This window comes from Pseudorca crassidens, chromosome 7 (genome assembly GCF_039906515.1).
Source record: "Pseudorca crassidens isolate mPseCra1 chromosome 7, mPseCra1.hap1, whole genome shotgun sequence".
NCBI lineage: Eukaryota > Metazoa > Chordata > Mammalia > Artiodactyla > Delphinidae > Pseudorca > Pseudorca crassidens.
This window is the reverse complement of record NC_090302.1, coordinates 49,390,263-49,408,921: the sequence shown is the minus strand read 5'-3', so window position 1 is coordinate 49,408,921 and position 18,659 is coordinate 49,390,263. Positions and strand designations below refer to the sequence as shown.

The 18,659-nt window shown below is 41.4% G+C and overlaps 1 protein-coding gene across 3 annotated transcripts in view; it reads left to right on the top strand.

Annotated features, from left to right (window-relative positions):
• CFAP95 (cilia and flagella associated protein 95) overlaps window positions 1-18,285 on the top strand; it is a 192,658-nt gene extending 174,373 nt beyond the window's left edge. For 2 of the 3 annotated variants that reach the window (XR_010945003.1, XR_010945001.1), the window contains one exon: window positions 17,941-18,285. The gene's annotated coding sequence lies outside the window, so the exon portion shown is untranslated. The remainder of the gene's footprint in view (window positions 1-17,940) is intronic. The other variant, XR_010945002.1, reaches the window with a different exon arrangement.
• Window positions 18,286-18,659: the final 374 nt, after the last annotated feature.

Genomic DNA, 18,659 nt, shown 5'->3' with positions numbered 1-18,659 from the left:
TTGGGGTGTAGAGTACCTTGGAGATGTTATTACTGGATTATAACTTTAAATAATTAGCCTATTAATTGAGTCCTCCTCTCTACTCTGCCAAATTTACTGTTACTTATTCTGATCATTCAGAGTTTGGAGTGAGAAGGTCAAACCCAAGGCCAGGGCTTGCGTCTGCTTTGGTTCACAACTACAGCTGTCATCCTAACAGATCTTTCACTGCTGGAAAATCACGTCAAATTAAGGGGCCTACTGTTGGCAGCTTAAAAATCTATAAAGTGGGGCTTCCCTGGTGGCGCAGTGGTTGACAGTCCGCCTGCCGATGCAGGGTACACGGGTTCGTGACCCGGTCCGGGAAGATCCCACATGCCACGGAGCGGCTGGGCCCGTGAGCCATGGCCGCTGAGCCTGCGCGTCCGGAGCCTGTGCTCCACAATGGGAGAGGCCACAACAGTGAGAGGCCCGCGTACCGCAAAAAAAAAAAAAAAAAAAAATCTATAAAGTGTACAAGTAGCGTATAACTGGGCCACAAGTGGGCCACCAAGCAAACTGCTCCGCCTAAGACAGTGCCGCCTTCCAACTGGGAGGTGGTGCTCTGCCTTATAAGTGGCTCTCCAGGGTGGCAGTTTCAAATTTAGGAAGATGAGCCTGTCTTTCACTCAAATCCAGTGGAGCAATTAGCAACCCCACAGCCAAATACATCCTGTCCCGAAGAGTGGCCTATTTGAAATTTCAAGCAAAATGTTTCTGTTAGCAACTTAACTAGTAACTGTAAACTAGTACTCCTAAGCCTTGCCCATAACCACCACTGGGTGGCAGCCAGCTGCCAAGTGTCAGATCAGCTATAGGAGACAATTTTCGGGCATGTGTGACCACCCTGTGTGTGCTTTTTTGTTTGGAACGATCCCTTACCCCTACCCCTTGCTGAAAGCATACCCCTGGGGGTCATGTTTCTCCATGTGATCCCTGCTCCCTTTGTTACTCCTGCTTTTCAAATCCTTTGACCTGCCCTTGGAGGAGCCAATCTTTGATTAGCCAGTGATCCACCAGACTTGTTCTCCAGAAAGTGAAGTAAGGAAGATACGACCTCACTGGTAGTGAGGACTGGAGTTCAAAGAGCCTATGGACTAAAAGCACAAGCAGTGAAGGAAAAAAATTAATTGGATTTCATCGAAATTAATAACTTTAGTGTATCAAAGAATACTGTCAAGAAAGTGAAAAGACAACCCATAGAATGGGAGAAAATATTTGCAAATCATATATCTAAGGGACTAATATCCAGAATATATAAAGAATTCTTACAACCCAATAACAAAAGACAACCCAATTTAGAAAATGAGCAAAGGATATGAATAGACATTTCTCCAGATAAAGTGTACAAATGGCAAATATGCACATGAAAAGATGCTTAACATCACTAGCCATTAGGGAAACACTAATAAAACCAACAGTGAGATACCATTTCACACCCACTATGGTGGCTATAATAAATTTTTTAAAAAGGAAAATAACGAGTGTTAGGGGTTGGAGAAATGGAACCCTTATACATTCCTGGTGGGAATGTAAAATGGTACAGCTGCTGTGGAAAATAGTCTGGCAGTTCACCAAATAGTTAAACATAATGTTAACATATATGACCCAGCAATTCCACTCCTAGGTATATGCCCAAGAGAGTTGAAAACATGTTCATACAAAAACTCGTATATGAATGTTTGTAGCAGCATTGCTCATAATAGCCAAAAATAGTGAAATCAACCCTGCCCGTAGTGGCTTACAGTCCTGGGGTGGGGTAGGGAATTAGACTGGGTTATATGTGCAGAGAAAGATGTGAGAGGCAGAGAGGTGGTCCCTGCCTGGGGGTGCTTACACTCTGCTGGGGCAAAGAGACTAAAATCAATAGAAACAAACACACATGTAAACCCTATACATAATCAGGAACTGGGTTGAAACAAGGATAAATTTTGGTAAAAAAGCTGGACCTTAAGCAAGGTTTAGTTTGGCGGGGAAGTGGGCTGAGGAGAGACCCTCATGATGTGGAGGAACAAACCAGGGCCAGGGCTCAGGCACTGCAATGCTAATGCAAATGTCAGCTTGGCCACTAGCTGTATGAGTATTTGTAATTTTCTGGGCCTCAACTTCCCAGATTGCAGAAGGGGGAGGTAGATTAGTTAATCTCTATGGTTCTTTAAGGGTTTTTACAAGTTGTTTTTTACAGGTATAGTGAAATGGAATTGGTTTAATAAGGGAGGAAAGTCTTGGGAAAAGAACTATAAAACTTATTAGCAAAAGCTAATTCTTCTGATTAGGGGCCACTATTGGGATCTGAAAAGGGATGTTTTGTAGGTTTATTCTTATGGATGTGTGTAGGATTCAGGGATATTTATGTACATGACTGAAGGGGAGGAGGAATGGAATTCCATGTACATCACTGACATTTGACTAAATGATCTAGTTGATTCTACCAACTGCCCAGATATGGCATATTTGTGCATAAGATTGAAACTGAGACTGTGGAAGCAAAAAGCTGTGGGGAAATATGGCATTTTGAAAGAATAACTCCTTGTACTTTTTGTAGTGTGCATAGAGGCAAGACAGAAAGTAGAAGATGAAGATGCCCTTATGTGGCTAGAACTCAGGGCTCACTCACTGACCACAGCTGTCCCCCGCAACTCTCCACTCCTTCATCCCTGCCAGACAACCTTTTCTCCACATCACTTCTCATCCCTCTGTCATTCTTTATTCTTTCAGTCCGTCAGTCCTCTTTTGACTCCTCTTGACTCCTTATAAACTCTGAACTCCAAATCAGTTGTTGCCTTACCCCCAACAATTCTCAAATTAGTTGTCGCTTTGCCCTCCCACCCTGTCTTCCACATCAGTGGGAGCTCCCTCAATCCCCCTCTTCCCTGACAAAGTTCGCCCATGCTTCCTTTTGGGACTTATACCCTGGGAATTTCTCTATATCTTTTCAAACCTCCTTCTCATCTCAGCCAAAATTCTACCATGCCCCCTAACAAGACTAGTTCCTGATACCTGTCCCTTTAATAATGCTGTATATCTGTATATTTTGTCCCTTCCCACTGGCATTTTCCAGTTTACAAAAACAAACCACTTCTTTTTGTCCAGCTTTAATACTCAGAAATATTGGTAATAAACAAAGTAAACTTAATATTTTAACCCGATCTGTTAGCTGTTGTTGAAATTTGAGGGAACAGAGCTTCAGATCAGGTTATGAAGTAGAAGGACACACATTTTGAATAGAAACCCCAACTCAAAGGGGCTTCAACACTGAATGAAAATTCTAAAGAGGGGCTGGCCACAGGGAAAACTTGATTTTGTGACTCACTGATGTCATCAAGAACCTGGTTTCTTTCATTTTGTCTGTTTCCCCTTCCATGGTGTCAATTTCATTTAAAATAAGCTCTTCTTGTGGTCCCAAGATGCCTGCAAGCACTCCCTGAGCCATGGGCTTTCAATACAGGCAAGAGAAACTTCATTGCAACCTCCCCAGCCAAAGCCCTGATGTTTATTCTGATTCGTCTGACTCAGGTTGTGTGCTCACCTCTGATCGCTGTGGTTATGAAGGGAAGTGTAATGATTGCCATAGCCTCAGTCACATGCTCTACTCCTATAGCTGGAGTGGAGTTTTCTTTCCTGAAACTATATGACTCCCTTAAACTAAATCATAGTGCTTGCCCTTTGCTCATTTACCTACAGGACATGCAGATAGGTTTGGACCACTTACTGACTGCTCTCTGATCCTACGTCTAGTTGGTGCTCTAACTTTTCTTAGCTCCAGCCCTCGCACTCAAGTCAGAGCACTAGATGTTAACAAAGTACCACGTGGAAAGCTCCAGAACCGTGTGTGGAAGCCTCTGGGCAGAGATGAAAGGATGCAGGGAAGTGATGGGGTGTGGGGTAAGGACTGCTTAGCCATATAATAGTCATGTGGTGATGCCATGACTTTAACTCTCCAAACATCTGCTGGGAGGCTCCTATTGCTAAAAGTGGAACAGCTGATTAGAGGACAAAATGAATTCTGACCAGAAAGGAAAAGCCAGTTGGTGAAACAGAAGGTATGGGAAACATGGGAGGAAGTGTGAGTCACCTTGAAATTCATCATGGCAGAGAAGGGGAACAAATGGGTATGTTCAGACACATCCGTTGGCTTTTTTTTTTTTTTTTTTTTGCGGTACGCGGGCCTCTCACTGTTGTGGCCTCTCCCGTTGCGGAGCACAGGCTCCGGACGCGCAGGCTCAGCGGCCATGGCTCACGGGCCCAGCCGCTCTGCGGCATGTGGGATCTTCCCGGACCGGGGCACGAACCCGTGTTCCCTGCATCGGCAGGCGGACCCTCAACAACTGCGCCACCAGGGAAGCCCTTTTTTTTTTTTTTTTAATCAGAGAAAGGTAAAATGAGTCCATAGTCAGTTTCTAAAAGGGACTATCGCTTAAGAAGAATAAGTAGCTTTTAAAAAAGGAATGCTTACTCTGTAATTTTGGGTTAGCCTAATGAGAAGGACACTGAGAAGACATTAAAGAAATAAAACATGCTCAAGGAACAACCCAAGCTTAGATTTAGAAAGAACAAAAACAACCTCAGAAGCAGGCCACATGGTTAAGGATGCATATAAGACCACAGACATGGCACAAATCTATACAGATGCTACATCCTGAACGCTAACTGTGAATATGTTTATGTAACAATCCAATGTTACATCAATAATAATAAATAAAAATTCTTTTAAAAAAAGTTTGGTGTTTTCACTTATTTTTTAAAGCAAAAAAAAAAAAAGCCCATAAAAAAGGAAGAGATTATTGTTTGGGGAAGATGTATAAAGAGAAAGCAGAACCCTTCAGCTGCCTCTTTTGCCTACCTTTCCCCTCTTAAGGAAACGTTTTTTTTTTAACATAGAAATGCTAGTATGTCAGAGAGAACTGTAGTCCGAGAGAATAAAGATGATAGTAAGAGTATTAGCCCATTAAAATGCATTTCAGTACTTAAGCCAAATGAATTATAGCCAAAGATGTTGAAGCAACTTGCTTATGTGTTTATCTTGGGATCTGTAATAGGCAGAATAATGGCTTCCTCCAAAGATGTCCTCATCCTAATCACTGAAATCTGTGACGATGCCACCTGACACGGCAAAAGGGACTTTGCTGATGTGATTAAATTAAAGATCTTGAGATGGAAAGATTACCTGGTTTTCTGGATGGGCATAATGTAATCACAAGGATCCTTATAAAAAGGAGGCAGGAAAACCAGAGAAGATGATCTGATCATGGAAACAAAGGTCAGAGTGATGCGATTGCTGGCTCCTGGCCATGAACCAAGCAAGTAACGTGGGGGCCTTTAGAAGCTGGAAAAGACAAGGGACTGGGTTCTGCCTTCAGAGACTCCAGAAGGAATGCAGCCCTGATGATACCTTGATTTTAGCCTGGTGATACTGATTTCAGACTTCTGAACTTCAGAACTGTAATATGACAAATCTGTGTTTTTTTAAGCCAATAAACATATGGTAATTTGTTACAGCAGCAATAGGAAACTAATACAGGATCATTACTTCAGACTTGGAAAACCACTGCAAAAAGAAAAGTTACCCAAGGCTGGTGGTGGGCATGTTCCAATTTTATAAGGAGAATTCACAAACTTGATACTAATTATTGGTGAAATTTTGAACTAAATTACTAAATAAGTAGTTTGCAAGCACTTAGAAAGGTAGGAAATCATCAGGAACAAGTATAAATTAACTAAGACTCAATTATCTCCAAATAGGTGACTGAAGTTTTCAACCTATTAGAGTTATTATTAGGGATATGTCTCTGTGGAGCAAACAAAAGATTCAGCAAACCTTTTGATAAAGTGCCCTATGATAATTATGCAGACAAAATAAATAAATGTAGACTAAACCACGGAAAATTTAGATGAATTCATAGTTGACTGAACAAATGTACCTGAAGTATGTTGATTTAATGGATCAAAGCCAATTTGGAAAAAAAAAGTCTTCCTTACTTTTTTTGACCAAATCCTATTAAGAGTTTTTAAAATCAACAACATGGATGGCTGTAAATGTATCCTACTGAGACAATATTAATAGGTGGGTGGAAAGAATTAGTATTTTAGAAATCTCAGGGTGGAAAAGTTGGACATAAGCTAGCAAGATAAAATTGAAAAGGGATGTATGTAATATCTGGCACTAGTTTTAAAAGAAACATTTGCAAAATTACAGTGTAGGAGAGATCTGGAATGGCAGAAATTCTTATTTCAGAACAAAATGATTCTTGGCGATTTTAGTCGATGATGAATGAACTTTGAATCAAGTAGAGTGTGGTCTAACTACGAGTTAATCTTGGGTTGCATTTTTGGAAGCTAGGCCTTCAGAGCTGCCGTGGTCTAACTGCTGCTGGAGTAGGGACCTCGTTTTGCCACCACACAAGCAGGCTGTGATCTAAAGGACTCTGGAAGCCATATCTGTGATCGTGGGTCCTGAAGATATAAATATGCAGGTGTCTTATGGGGCCAATGCATAGACCAGCTTGGTTAGAGTGGAGGGCTCTCGTTGGAGAAGAGATGAGAAGAATCAGGTTGGCAGGGTAGGTTAAGGCAGATTGCGGAGGCTAAGCTCTTGAATTCCCAGCCTAAAGAGTGTAAGTCATCTTTTAGGCAATAAGGAGGTTTCAAACATTCTTAAGGGATAGAGGGCAGATGAGAATTGTGTTTTTGAGGTTAGATCTGACATTTTGAATGACACAGAGGCAATGTGATGGAAAAGTAAGGGTGGGGTGGTATTCTGGTCTTCAATTTGCTCGATATTTAACTCTGAGCAAGATTCTTTACCTCTCTGTCTCCTTTACCTTCCTGTCTCCTTACCTGTGATATGGGAATAATAATAGAATTTACCTTATAAAGTTGTTTGAGGATTAAAGACTTAAAATGTATGAATTGCTTGGAACAGTTCCTTGTATAAAATAGCGCTCAACAAATTCTAGCAAGTCACTACTATTAGAGTTCAAACTGGAATGTGTGGGCACTAAAAACTACAGAAAGGGAGGGACAGCTGCATGGAGCATGATGAAGGCAAAATCCAGAGACTTTGTTGCTTTCCTGGACCTTAGCCTGTTCTTAGCTGTCTCTCTTGCGTGTTCTCGCCTTTGCTCTCATCATGGCTGCAGGGCTGGGTCTGCATGGTGTTCCACCTGGTTGCCTTGCAGCCTGAAGTCTTCCCCTCACCCATGCCCAGAGTGATCTCCATAGCCATTTAACTCTTACATTATATTTCCTTAATTATCTTTTCATGTTTGCACATGTCTCACTCTGCTCAGTTCAGCCTTATTGAGGTCAGGGACTGTTTTACATATTCCTTTTTATCTCCCACAACATCTGGCGCAGTGTCTTGCACATGCTCCAAAACTGAATATTATTAATTAAGGCACAGGTTAAGTTAGTGATGATTCCAAGCTTCCAAGCATTTGTTATGGGGAAAATGGTGGTGCTGAGGATGAAAGAGTGAAGCACAATGAGAAGCAATTAGCTTTAAAAGTCAATGTGTTCCGCTTGGGGTATAGTGAGGTCATAAATTACTTGGGGCTAGTTTCCAAAAACACTAAAGCAGAAATCTAATGGAGACAAAATTACCATTTAAATCCCTTAAATCTCCAAGTCTCTCTCTAAGTGATTTCAGTTGCATTGGAACTGGTCATTCTCTCTTCAGTTGAACACAGATAAAGTTATTGGGTTATGTCTGGAGGACACGCTGCACCAAAGATTATGCTTTCCTGGGTGTGTATGTGGTGAGAGTTCTGTCTGCATCTTTCCAAAGTGGGTCTTGTGAATTATGCATATTCACAGTGTATATGATTGGACTCCATTGTAATTATGTGGCTTTCAGGTAGAGAGGATGAATTCCCTCCACTCTTTTGACTCTTCCCTCCTTCTCTCCATAGTTGTGCCTCCACTTTCTACACTATCCCAAATACCCATACAGGGTAAGAAAGCAAAGAATATTCAGGAAATGCTCTTCATTCCTTTAGCAGATGTGGACTATTGCATCAATCAGCAGATTAGTAGACCGTTTGGGATAAAAAAACTATCAGCCTAATACTGTGTGTAACTATTCACAGTTACAATTCAGAGGGGACATTTTTAAAACATCAGTTAACTTTGGAAGGAAAGGTGCAAATCCAAGTGCAATGTTTCACTAAGCTAGACTTAAGAAACAATTTTAACAATCCTGATGAATGTGGAAGCCAGCAATTGAATAAAACAACCCTTTAGGCATCTCATCCTGGGAACAATCTAGCCATGCAGTGATGGTCAATAGACAAGAGTTGACTGATAGAAATTAGCCATGAGCTAAGCCTAAATATGAGCAACATGAGTTCTTCACCTCCAATGCCTGAGAAGGGTTACCTTGTTTTGTTGATATTGCTGTTAAGGAAAAATAAAATCATGAATCTGGATATCCTTCCCCTTAATATTAACCATCTGCCCAAATGTAACCTACTTATTTCCTAGCTGACATTCGACTTTTGTGGTTCTTTCTTTTCATAGGGATTATATGAAAAGTCCCTAATGGTGACTGGTGTTCACTAATGTAAAGTGGAACCATCGTTTGGAGGCTGGCTTCAAGTTCTTCTTCAACTACAAGCCCCCTTCTCCAAAATTCCTTAAATTCAAATATTAAAACTCTAAGAGGATGGCAAGGCAAACCCATGTTCCTTGTGAAAACCTCCCAAAGGAAATCTGTTTTGAAAATTCTTTTAGAAGGTGAGAAGGAAGAGTTGAGCAAAAGGATGCAAGGCCAAGGTCAATGAGCACTGACTGAAGGGAAAAGGGATGTCAGCCTGTTTTTTAGGATCCCCCCAGGTGCAGAGAGGAATAGTTACTTTGCTAATGGTGAGCAGCTGTTCAAACAGAGGGGCTAACTTCAACTGTCTTAACTAAAAGTGGTTGAAAAAATAATGTTTAAAACAAGTGACAAGAAGCTATCTCTAAATTTGAAGGATTATGCAGCAAAGGTGGGATTAGAAGATACTCCTTAAACTAAAGCTACTGAATATTTTGCTCAAACTTTGACTTTTGTTTGGTTTATTGCCTGCATGCGGTTAGTCCCATTAGAGAGAGAAGTACTTGCTTCCATGAGCCCAAGTGTTTAGTGCGTGGGTAACACTGGGGAGACTCCAAAAAAATTTGGAGTGATAGCCATAACTAGTCACACCCTTGGAAGTTTTCTCATCAGCCTGAAATATGACTGAGTCTTAAAATGTTAAACAGAAGGGAGAGTTAATTTTTGTTGAGCCTTATTTCCATTGGTAAGAGAATTACAAATAACTGCAATGAGATGCCTGGTGAGGGTCCTTGTTACATTGCTCCCTAGATGGAGATGCATTCAGTGTACCCCTATTTATCAATCAGTATTTTCCACTTCCCCGTAAGCCTTTTAAATAACTAATTCAATGTGCTCTTCTGGAGGCTTCCTGGGTCAGAGGCTGTGTGGCATCTGCTTTTGTGTTTTTCCAGCCCCTACCTTTTCTGCAGTAGGTTTGATTCACAGTGACCCAGGAGGATCTCATGAACATTTAAAGCCCAAATGTAGGCGGAGGAAGTGGAGAGACTGGCTTGTTTCTCACTTGGTGGGTGATGACGTGTTGGAGATGGATGTGAATGCCAAGAGTCCAAAGGAGAGAAAGACGCAACTTGAACTGGAATTCTAAACTCTTTCCCAGCAACTGCTGTGTGATGGACACAGTTGCTCTTGAAGGTAGAAATCTGTTCTGTTCCAGATTCTCTGGTTTTTATTCTCAGATGTTGACCAGAATTTCAATCCAGTTGAGATGGATACTGTGTTAGTGGAATTTACATTGCACCACTTAGAAAATGTTTCCCTTTCACTTGGCCCTGACCTATGTGTTTCTCCCTCTTACGTCTTCCTCTTGCAGAGATAAAATGCTCTGCGAGGACTTAATGGTTTTACAGCCATGCAGCTGGCAGCAGTAGATCACAGAGCTCAGTGCAGAAATCCAATTATTTCCTTTGTCTGAGATGAAAACCAATACTTTGGGGGTGGTGGGGGAAGGGCCTCTGCTGCAGGGTTGCTTTTTTTTTTTTTTAACATCTTTATTGGGGTATAATTGCTTTACAATGGTGTGTTAGTTTCTGCTTTATAACAAAGTGAATCAGTTATACACATACATATGTTCCCATACCTCTTCCCTCTTGTGTCTCCCTCCCTCCAGGCGGTCACAAAGCACCGAGCCAATATCCCTGTGCCATGCGGCTGCTTCCCACTAGCTACCTACCTTACATTTGTTAGTGTATATATGTCCATGCCTCTCTCTCGCCCTGTCACAGCTCACCCTTCCCCCTCCCCATATCCTCAAGTCCGTTCTCCAGTAGGTCTGTGTCTTTATTTCTGTCTTACCCCTAGGTTCTTCATGACATTTTTTTTCCCTTAAATTCCATATATATGTGTTAGCATACGGTAGGGTTGCTTGATGTTAAGATTTTGTTCTAGAAAGGACAGGTTCTCTGATGCAGCTTGATTCCTGGGTCACAGAAGCTTACTTTTCTCTCCAGTTGGTGCTGGCCACCTGAACACACTTGGGATCCAGAAAATAGGATAAAAGAACCCCTTAGTCTACTGACTCCTTTAGGGCTTAAGATGAGTGGTTGAACTAGCATTAAATAGCCTAGGCCAATGATGATGGTGATTCCAACAACTTACTGTCATTGTAGGAGATATTTGGGGAGTAATTTGAAAAGAAAAGCTGCCACTGAGAACACCTAAGCCTTGGAAAGCAAATGTAGAAAGAAATTCATTCACAAAGAGGTTAAGATAGCCAGAAACACCACTCTCTGGGGTTTTTCATTTGCTTAGGGTAGGTAGGAGAATTTCCAACTCCAAAACAAAGAAAGAATATTTATGTCTCAGTTTTGAAAAGAAGTAGCCATTGAAAAATGCAAAAAGAATAGAAACAGCTACATAGTTCCATAGTTATCAGAAACCACTCTGTCACCCTACCTGATACTCTCATATGTTCCTTCTCCATTTTGTCCTAACAATCTTGTAAAACGATATGATTATGAGCTTCTTCACAAAGGAGCCCGGAGAAGTGACTTATTCAAAGAATTAAATAATTAAAATTAGAGCTGGGATCAAAAATTGGGCAAGATAGGATAGGGCAGGAGTGTGGACCTTGAAGTTAAAGAGATCTGGGTTTGAATTCCTGTTCTGCAGCATAAGAGCTCAGATCTCTTATCCAAGCATTCATTCCTTTATCTATAAAATGGTGAAATAGTTCTTACCTTGGTGATATGTTATGAGGATTACTGATAATGTACATAACTGTATTTTCCCCATAATAATCCTGTAGAGTAGGTGAAAGGCAACAGTGAGTAATAAGACAGAAAGGAAATTGGACTCATTATGGAGGAACTAAAATCCATCAGCTCTGCCTGTCAAGATGCTTGGCCACAAGGGATAGAGATGGGCTTTGACCAACAGTGATATGGCATGGCTGAGCCTATTATAGGCTTAGTGGAAGCTTATAGGAAATATAGCACTGTAGAATAACAAAGCTTTTCCTATATGGCCATAGTTAGACTTTTTTATTTTTTTAAATTTATTTTATTGATGTAGAGTCGATTTACAATGTTGTGTTAATTTCTACTATACAGCAAAGTGATTCAGTTATATATACATTCTTTTTCATATGCTTTTCTATTATGGTTTATCAGAGGATATTGAATATATTGTAGTTCCCTGTGTTATACAGTAGGACCTTGTTGTTTATGCATTCTCTATGTAATAGTTTGCATCTGCTAATCCCAAACTCCCAATCCATCCCTCCCCCACCCACCCCTCCCTCTTGGAAACCACAAGTCTGTTCTCTATGTCTATGAGTCTATTTCTGTTTCACAGATAAGTTCATTTGTGTCATATTTTAGATTCCACATATAAGTGATATCATATGGTATTTGTCTTTCTGACTTACTTCACTTAGTATGATAATCTCTAGGTCCATCCATGTTGCTGCCAATGGCATTAGCTCATTCTCTTTTAGGCCATAGTTAGACTCTTGAATACAAACTCCAGCCTAAAAGTATAAAAAGCAGGAGTCTTACTTTACATGGGATGCTTTGTCTTCTGAACCTCAGCCATGCCCCTATGAAGAGCTAGGACCCACTCACTCAAGTATCCTCTCCTGTTGTCTACAATTTGCTTATTGGCTGGTTTGGGAATAAACTGAAGTTAAAGCATTGTTAAAACTTCATCCAAGTCATCATGCTTGTCAGTCCTCAAACTTGGACCATCCCTTTATGGTCTGGCCTAGCTAACTAATTTATGCCAAAGAATAATGAATTTAAAAGATACAGAGTAGTAGGTCAGGGGATGAAAAGAAATGCTGAGCAACCAGACCTCCATAGAAGGGAGTCTGGGCTAATTTGAGATCTACTGGAGGCAGAAATGACTGAGCAGTCTTTCAGGGGTTCCACTGATGGGTTGATTAGTTTCAATGATTTTCCCAAACTTGGGTCACTCCCCTGAAGATTCAAAGTCCTAGGGGAAAAAATCTGACTGGTCCAGTTCAGGTCACATGTTCACTGTCTCACCCAGACCCTATCCAATGAAGGAGGGGCATTTTTTTCAAGGAAGCTAAGGTAGAAGGGAAGCTGAGTAGGTCAAAACATCTGGCTGTCTCTCCTCCTGTTAGGACACTCAGTAGAAAAGTTACAGTCTCCTGATGTTGTAGCCCCACAGTCTTTCTCTGAGGAAAGCTGCCTCTGCAGAGTACAGTGAAAGAATGATTAACTAAAGCCTGTCCACGTTTTGCATATCATTCCTGGGCATCTATGCCTGTTAGTGAGTGAACAAGCTTCAGTATAATCTAATATGAAAACTGCTACTGAGTACCTCACAGTTCAAACACTGCAGGGTTGCATTTTGAACAAGAAGTCAGTATTTTGGCATCTATGCACATATCTGGAAATACGCCTCCTGATACGTGAATAAGAAGCTTATTCGGTTCTAGATTTTTTTGCTTAGAAAGGTATCTCTCCTAAGCCGCTGGAAAACAGGAGCTGTTTGGGATTGCAGCAGGAAGCGTCATGGAAGGGCTAATGTCTTGGCCACCTCAGTTTTCTGGGGAATGGCAGATGAGTCTCATCTGTTCTGTCCCTGCAGCCTAATATTCTGGTTCATCCTGGGTCAAAGCATTCCGAAACAGCTCTTCAACACCCAATCCACTCCCTAAGCAAAGTGGCTTCACTCTGAGGCCTGATTCTCTATCCCTGCCCCCTCTCCCTACATTCTCAGGGGCCAAGGACTTTCTCCCCACACAGCCCTCTCAGAATCTGTTTTTAGCAAAGGATGTGAAGTACTCATTCATAAAAAGAGTAAACAATAGCTAATATTTGTGTAACACTTCATATGCTTTTAAATGTTATCTCTTTCAATCTTTGCAATGATCCCAAGAGCTGGAATGCTCATTTTCCCCTTCATATCCTCTCTGTACCTTTCTCTATCCTTCTGACTGTCCCCAGGAGACTGACTTTCTATGGACTATGTCACAGGCTGCCTTGCCCATTGGTTTTTTCTTGGGTTTGGCCAGTGGGAGGCTCCAGCAGGATAGAGGTGGGTGAGAGGAGAAGGAAATCAAGGTATGTTTTCCCCTGGCTCCCTCCGTGCTGGACCAGGGATTAATACCATCTGTATTTCCCTTGAAAGGCCACAGCTCCTGCTGTGTAGCCCTTTTCTCTAGCTACAGCCATAGCTCTCTCCTCTCATGGTAACTGTCCTCTCTCCTTGTCCCTTCACATCTAGGAGTGATAAGGGCTCCCTTCCCGCAGTGCTTCGATACATCTTGTTGGTTTCTCTGAACCCTTAACTGAGCTTTGTAAATAGTCCCCCATTTAACCCTCCTCCGTTACCCTGTTTGAGTGTATTATCTATTTGCTGCTGGGATTCTCCCTGTTCCAGCTGAGTATTACTGTCCCTATTTTATAGGCAAAAAAACTGTGGCCCAACAGTGTTGAACACAGGTTGTCCATCTACAAAACCCAGTCTCCCTCTTCTAACCTTGTCTATGCAACCGTCTTCATATTTAAGAGAGCTCATTGTCTTTAGCTAAAGTATTACTCTGGCCTTTCAGGCCTTAATTCATATGTGGGGATGTATTTTTGGAAGAGAAACTCTTTCTTCTTCCCACCAGGAATAGGTTCCACTCTGTCCCACCCACCACATGTGATCTGGGACCTTATTTTCAGTTTGTGAAGAACCTTTCCTTCTTTAGTTTAAAAAGAATTATTGTGAATTCCCTCTTTTCACTAAGGAATACCTCCTGAGATTTTGATATTTTCAATCCTATTAAGCAGAACTCTTAAACTTAATTATTTGAAAACAACATTAACAAAATCTGATTCAAGGCAAGTCCTGAAATGCCAGATCAAAAAGGAAACTTATTAGCTATCTTTTTTTCTACTCTAGATGCTACAAAACACATTAGAGCTGGAAATGCCTTTAGAGATTATCCAGATTCTTAACCTCATTTTGAGTAACATAGACCCTCTTAAAATTTGAAAATCTATGAACTCTTTTCCCTTAGAAATGCAAATTCTCTCTCTCTCTCTCTCTCTCCCCCCCCCACACACACACATGCATGCACACAAAATATTACCTATAATTTGAAGGTTCATTGTCATCCTGAAGCCCACTCATTGGCCCCCATATTAAACCTCCCTATCCTAGGCTAATTCCTTAGTTTTACAGATATGGAAGCTTATACTCAGTCAGTAAAATGCAGTAAATGACTGGCCCAAGGTCACACACGTCATTAGTTGGTGTATCAATCAGGTTGGGCTAAGTTATGCTACAGTAACAAACAACAAAATGTCCATGTCGTAAAACAACATATTTATTTCTCATTCATGCTGTGTTTCCACTGTAGGTTAGCTAGGTGCTCTGCTCCATATAATTTTTACTTTGGAATACAAGATGACAGACAGATGTCATCTAGAACATCATCTGTCAACATGACAGAAGAAGAGAGAACATTGCAAACGATGTGCTGATTCTAAAGCTTCCACCTGAAAGGGACACATCGCTGCTATTCATATTTCATTGGCCAAAGCAAATCATATGGTCATACCTAACCTCAAGGGTGGCAGAGAAACATTGGTGGGTAGTGCAATTGATGAAGAAAGCTGGAAAACCCAGAAGTAGAACCAAGGCATTTTAATTTTTTGTCTAGCACTCTGTACACTCCCAAGGTTTCCACAGTATAATCTAATTCTTCTGGGTGTATCCCACAGGTTTGTCATTAGCTTGGGAAGGCTGTATTTCTGAAATGCAATCAAGACAAAGTTGGAGGCTTCTGTTTATCTTATTCGTAAATGCTGATTTTCTGGCACAGTTCATTTAAGATGCTACAGTAATAACGGAGGCCTGTTCACACTGGGTGTGTTGTCTTTAATTTTATAGAACACTCATTTTTCAAACTAAAAATTCTTTCTACTGTCTGAATTGTTCTTATGCTTCCAATACTCATTTGCTGACCCTTCATAGCTTGGGACCCATGGTGTTACCAATGCAAACACAGAGGAGTTTCTGGATTTTTCTACTTTAACAATGAGTGATAGTTGTGGCTCTATTTTTTATCTTCAGTTCTTCATTCATTCCCCGATTTACTGAATACCTGCTTTGCCCTGAGGGCTGTGATGAGAACTAAGTTAGAAAATTCACAAAGCCTGGTGGTGCAAAGTAGTTCCTCAAAACATGTTGGCTGGTTTGTTTGTATGTGTTTATTTTTTATTTTGAAATCAATGTAGGATTAATGCTTGAAAGCACACACTTACTATAAGATTTAGATGATTTTATTAACTTCTCTGTGCCTCAGTTTTCTCATTTATTAAACAGGAACAATAATACTACCGAACCCTTGGGCTGTGATAAGGATTAATTGTAATAATACATGGAAAGCATCTACCCTAGGACACCTGGCTTGGAGAAAGTCCTTGATGGCATTAGCTATTGTTCCTGTTATCAGCAAGATTACTGGCAAATATGACGGCTATTTACCAAGTGGCACTGTAGCAAGCAGAAAAAAGTATAGGCTTTGGAATTAGGTAGCTTTGAGTTCCAATCTCAATTCTGTCGTGGTGTGAATTTAGGCAAGTTACTGTTCTGAGGTTTGGCCTCTTCTACAGCATTCGTACTAGCCCTACTCCCCTTGCAGGGTGCTTGGCAGTCCCTAGGGGGATACAGTATCATAATGTATCACCCAGTGCATGGCATGTTGGAGACAGTGAATAAATATTAGTTCTCTGGATGCTGTGGGGCATACAAAGATGAACAGAGGAAACAAACCCTCTCTTTCCCGACTTCCAGGGGTTTTTAATCTTGCTGTGGAGATAAGACATGTCCACAAATAACTATAGATACCCTAAAATAACTATAGATACCCTATAGATGCTGTGAAAGAGCTACAGCTAATGGGCTGTGGGTGTTTGCAGTCAGTGGGTTACTAAAAGAGGGTCATTTGAGCTGGGCTGTTGGCTTTGGCTGAGAAAAGGAGCTCTTTACTAAGGAGCTACTTTAATTTACAAACCCCGCTTGTTTTCCTTTTTCTCTCCCTCCTCATTACCACCTCCTCACCCCCAAACCCCAGAATACCCTATTATGCACCACTGGTAATTTTTGTGTGGAGGGGAGAAATTCATTATCCTCACTGCCAGTAGAGTTTGCTGATGCACTCTGTTTTCGGGCTGTGATATTTACAGCATCTCAGTTAAGATTTAATTTTCTATTATTCTCTGAACTTTGCAGCCCTCATTTTTCATTTGCTGTCTGAGATGTGTTGCTCCAGCACCCTGGAACCACTGCTGGAAAGACTTATTTAACATTCAGAATCGATGAACAAACAGGAGAAATATTTTCCCAGAGACAGGCCACAAGGGATGTGAGCTTTAGCTTTGATTCTTAGTAATAGTTTTATACTCTTCTTTCTGCTTTCTGTGGCTAACTGCACTTCTCTACCTAATTATCAGATAAGATGCCTTGGAGGTACCTGAACTTGGGTGTTCTTGCCTGAAAATGTTATAGTCCAGGATCTCTCTGGTGTTGTTATTATTTCCTTTTAATCTTGGCCTCTGGATTTGTTTGATACCACAGGAAATCTTTTTTTTTTTTTTCCTTTTTCTCTCATGAGTCTCTTGCTAGAATTGCCCTATGACACAAAAACTTGTCTAAAGAGATCTCAGGGCTAGCAGACCTTTTTCCTGCCTCATTATTTTTGGATTCATTTAGTTGCTGAAACAGAATTGTGATTAAAGTGTTTATCCACTCCGGGGCTCATTGCTTCCTACACAGCACCTTCCTCTTGACTCCATGAGAGTGTTCATCAGGGATGGAGGTGGTTGAATATTTTCTCATTCCATTGCTTTCACTCTCAGCCCATCTACTAAGGTGTTAGCAGACTTACTGTTATTCTTGACCTGTGACATTTTGGTAACTGCCTGCTCTTCTCCAATGTATATATCCACATCACTGCACTGGAAGCAGCCATTTTATACAACTTGACTATGCCTTCCTAGCCATACTTTATCAGTGGGTGGGAACTTAACAAAAACAGTCTTCCCTGGGATATTGGATTTGGGACTGAGAGAGAGTTAGGCCAGTCTCTTTATAGGGGCTGGAGCCATGAATGTGAAAGTGAGGGTGAAACGGAGCAGGACCCTATGGTCCTTACCCCCATGTCCTCAGCCTGCCTGCCATCTGCGGAAAATTTTAGCCAAAGAATAAGTTTAATCAGAGAAGTGAGAAAATGCAGAAGCAAAGGAAAACAGTCAAAGGAGACTGAATAATAATAGTTCAGTCATTAATCAAAGTCAAGGACCTTTAGTTCCTCCTCAAGGGCTGTAGATAATATCCTGAGCCACATCCTGCGAGCTGTCTTATAGATACGGAAACCCCCACCAGGTGGAAGAAGTGAACTACATGATGACCAGGCTGCAGCCATGACATAAGCTGCCACAATTCCGAGAATTGGCCTCAAAGAAATGGGAACAAATGGACCATGGAACTGAAGATTAACTGTACTTAAAACATCAAGATGATGCTGGTCAGACCACTGATGACCAGTTTCAGAGCTGACTGTGCTGTTTCTGCATGTGGCCCCCTCCCTCTGTCTACAAAAGCTCTTGTCCACTGATTGTGTGGGGGGGAGTCAGCCTTTGGACAGGAGTCCACTCTCCGCCCTGCCCCCTCCACTGGTTGCCGGCCTCAAAAATAAAGCAAACTTTCCTTTCCACCAACCTGGCCTCTTTATTTGCTTTTGAGCAGCGAGCAGCCAGACCCCACTTTTGGTTACAAGGGGAGTTAGATGCCATTTTTCTTCCAGGTGGAACCAGAGCTCAGTGAGAAAAAAAATAGAGCAGGCATGCAGAAAGGCGAGAGTGGAGACATAGAGATGGAGGGTCCCGAGGGCAACTTGGAGCTCTGGTACTATTTGTTCCTACAGCCAAGTAGTGTCTTTCTTTGAGTGAGATTGATTCTTCATTGGGTACCACAGATACCCTCAAACCTTTCCAATAAATCTCCTCATTGGCTTAGACTAGTGAAAGTTGGTTTCTTCATAGTTAATCAAAGAGTCCTATTTGTCACATGTTTTTCTATACCA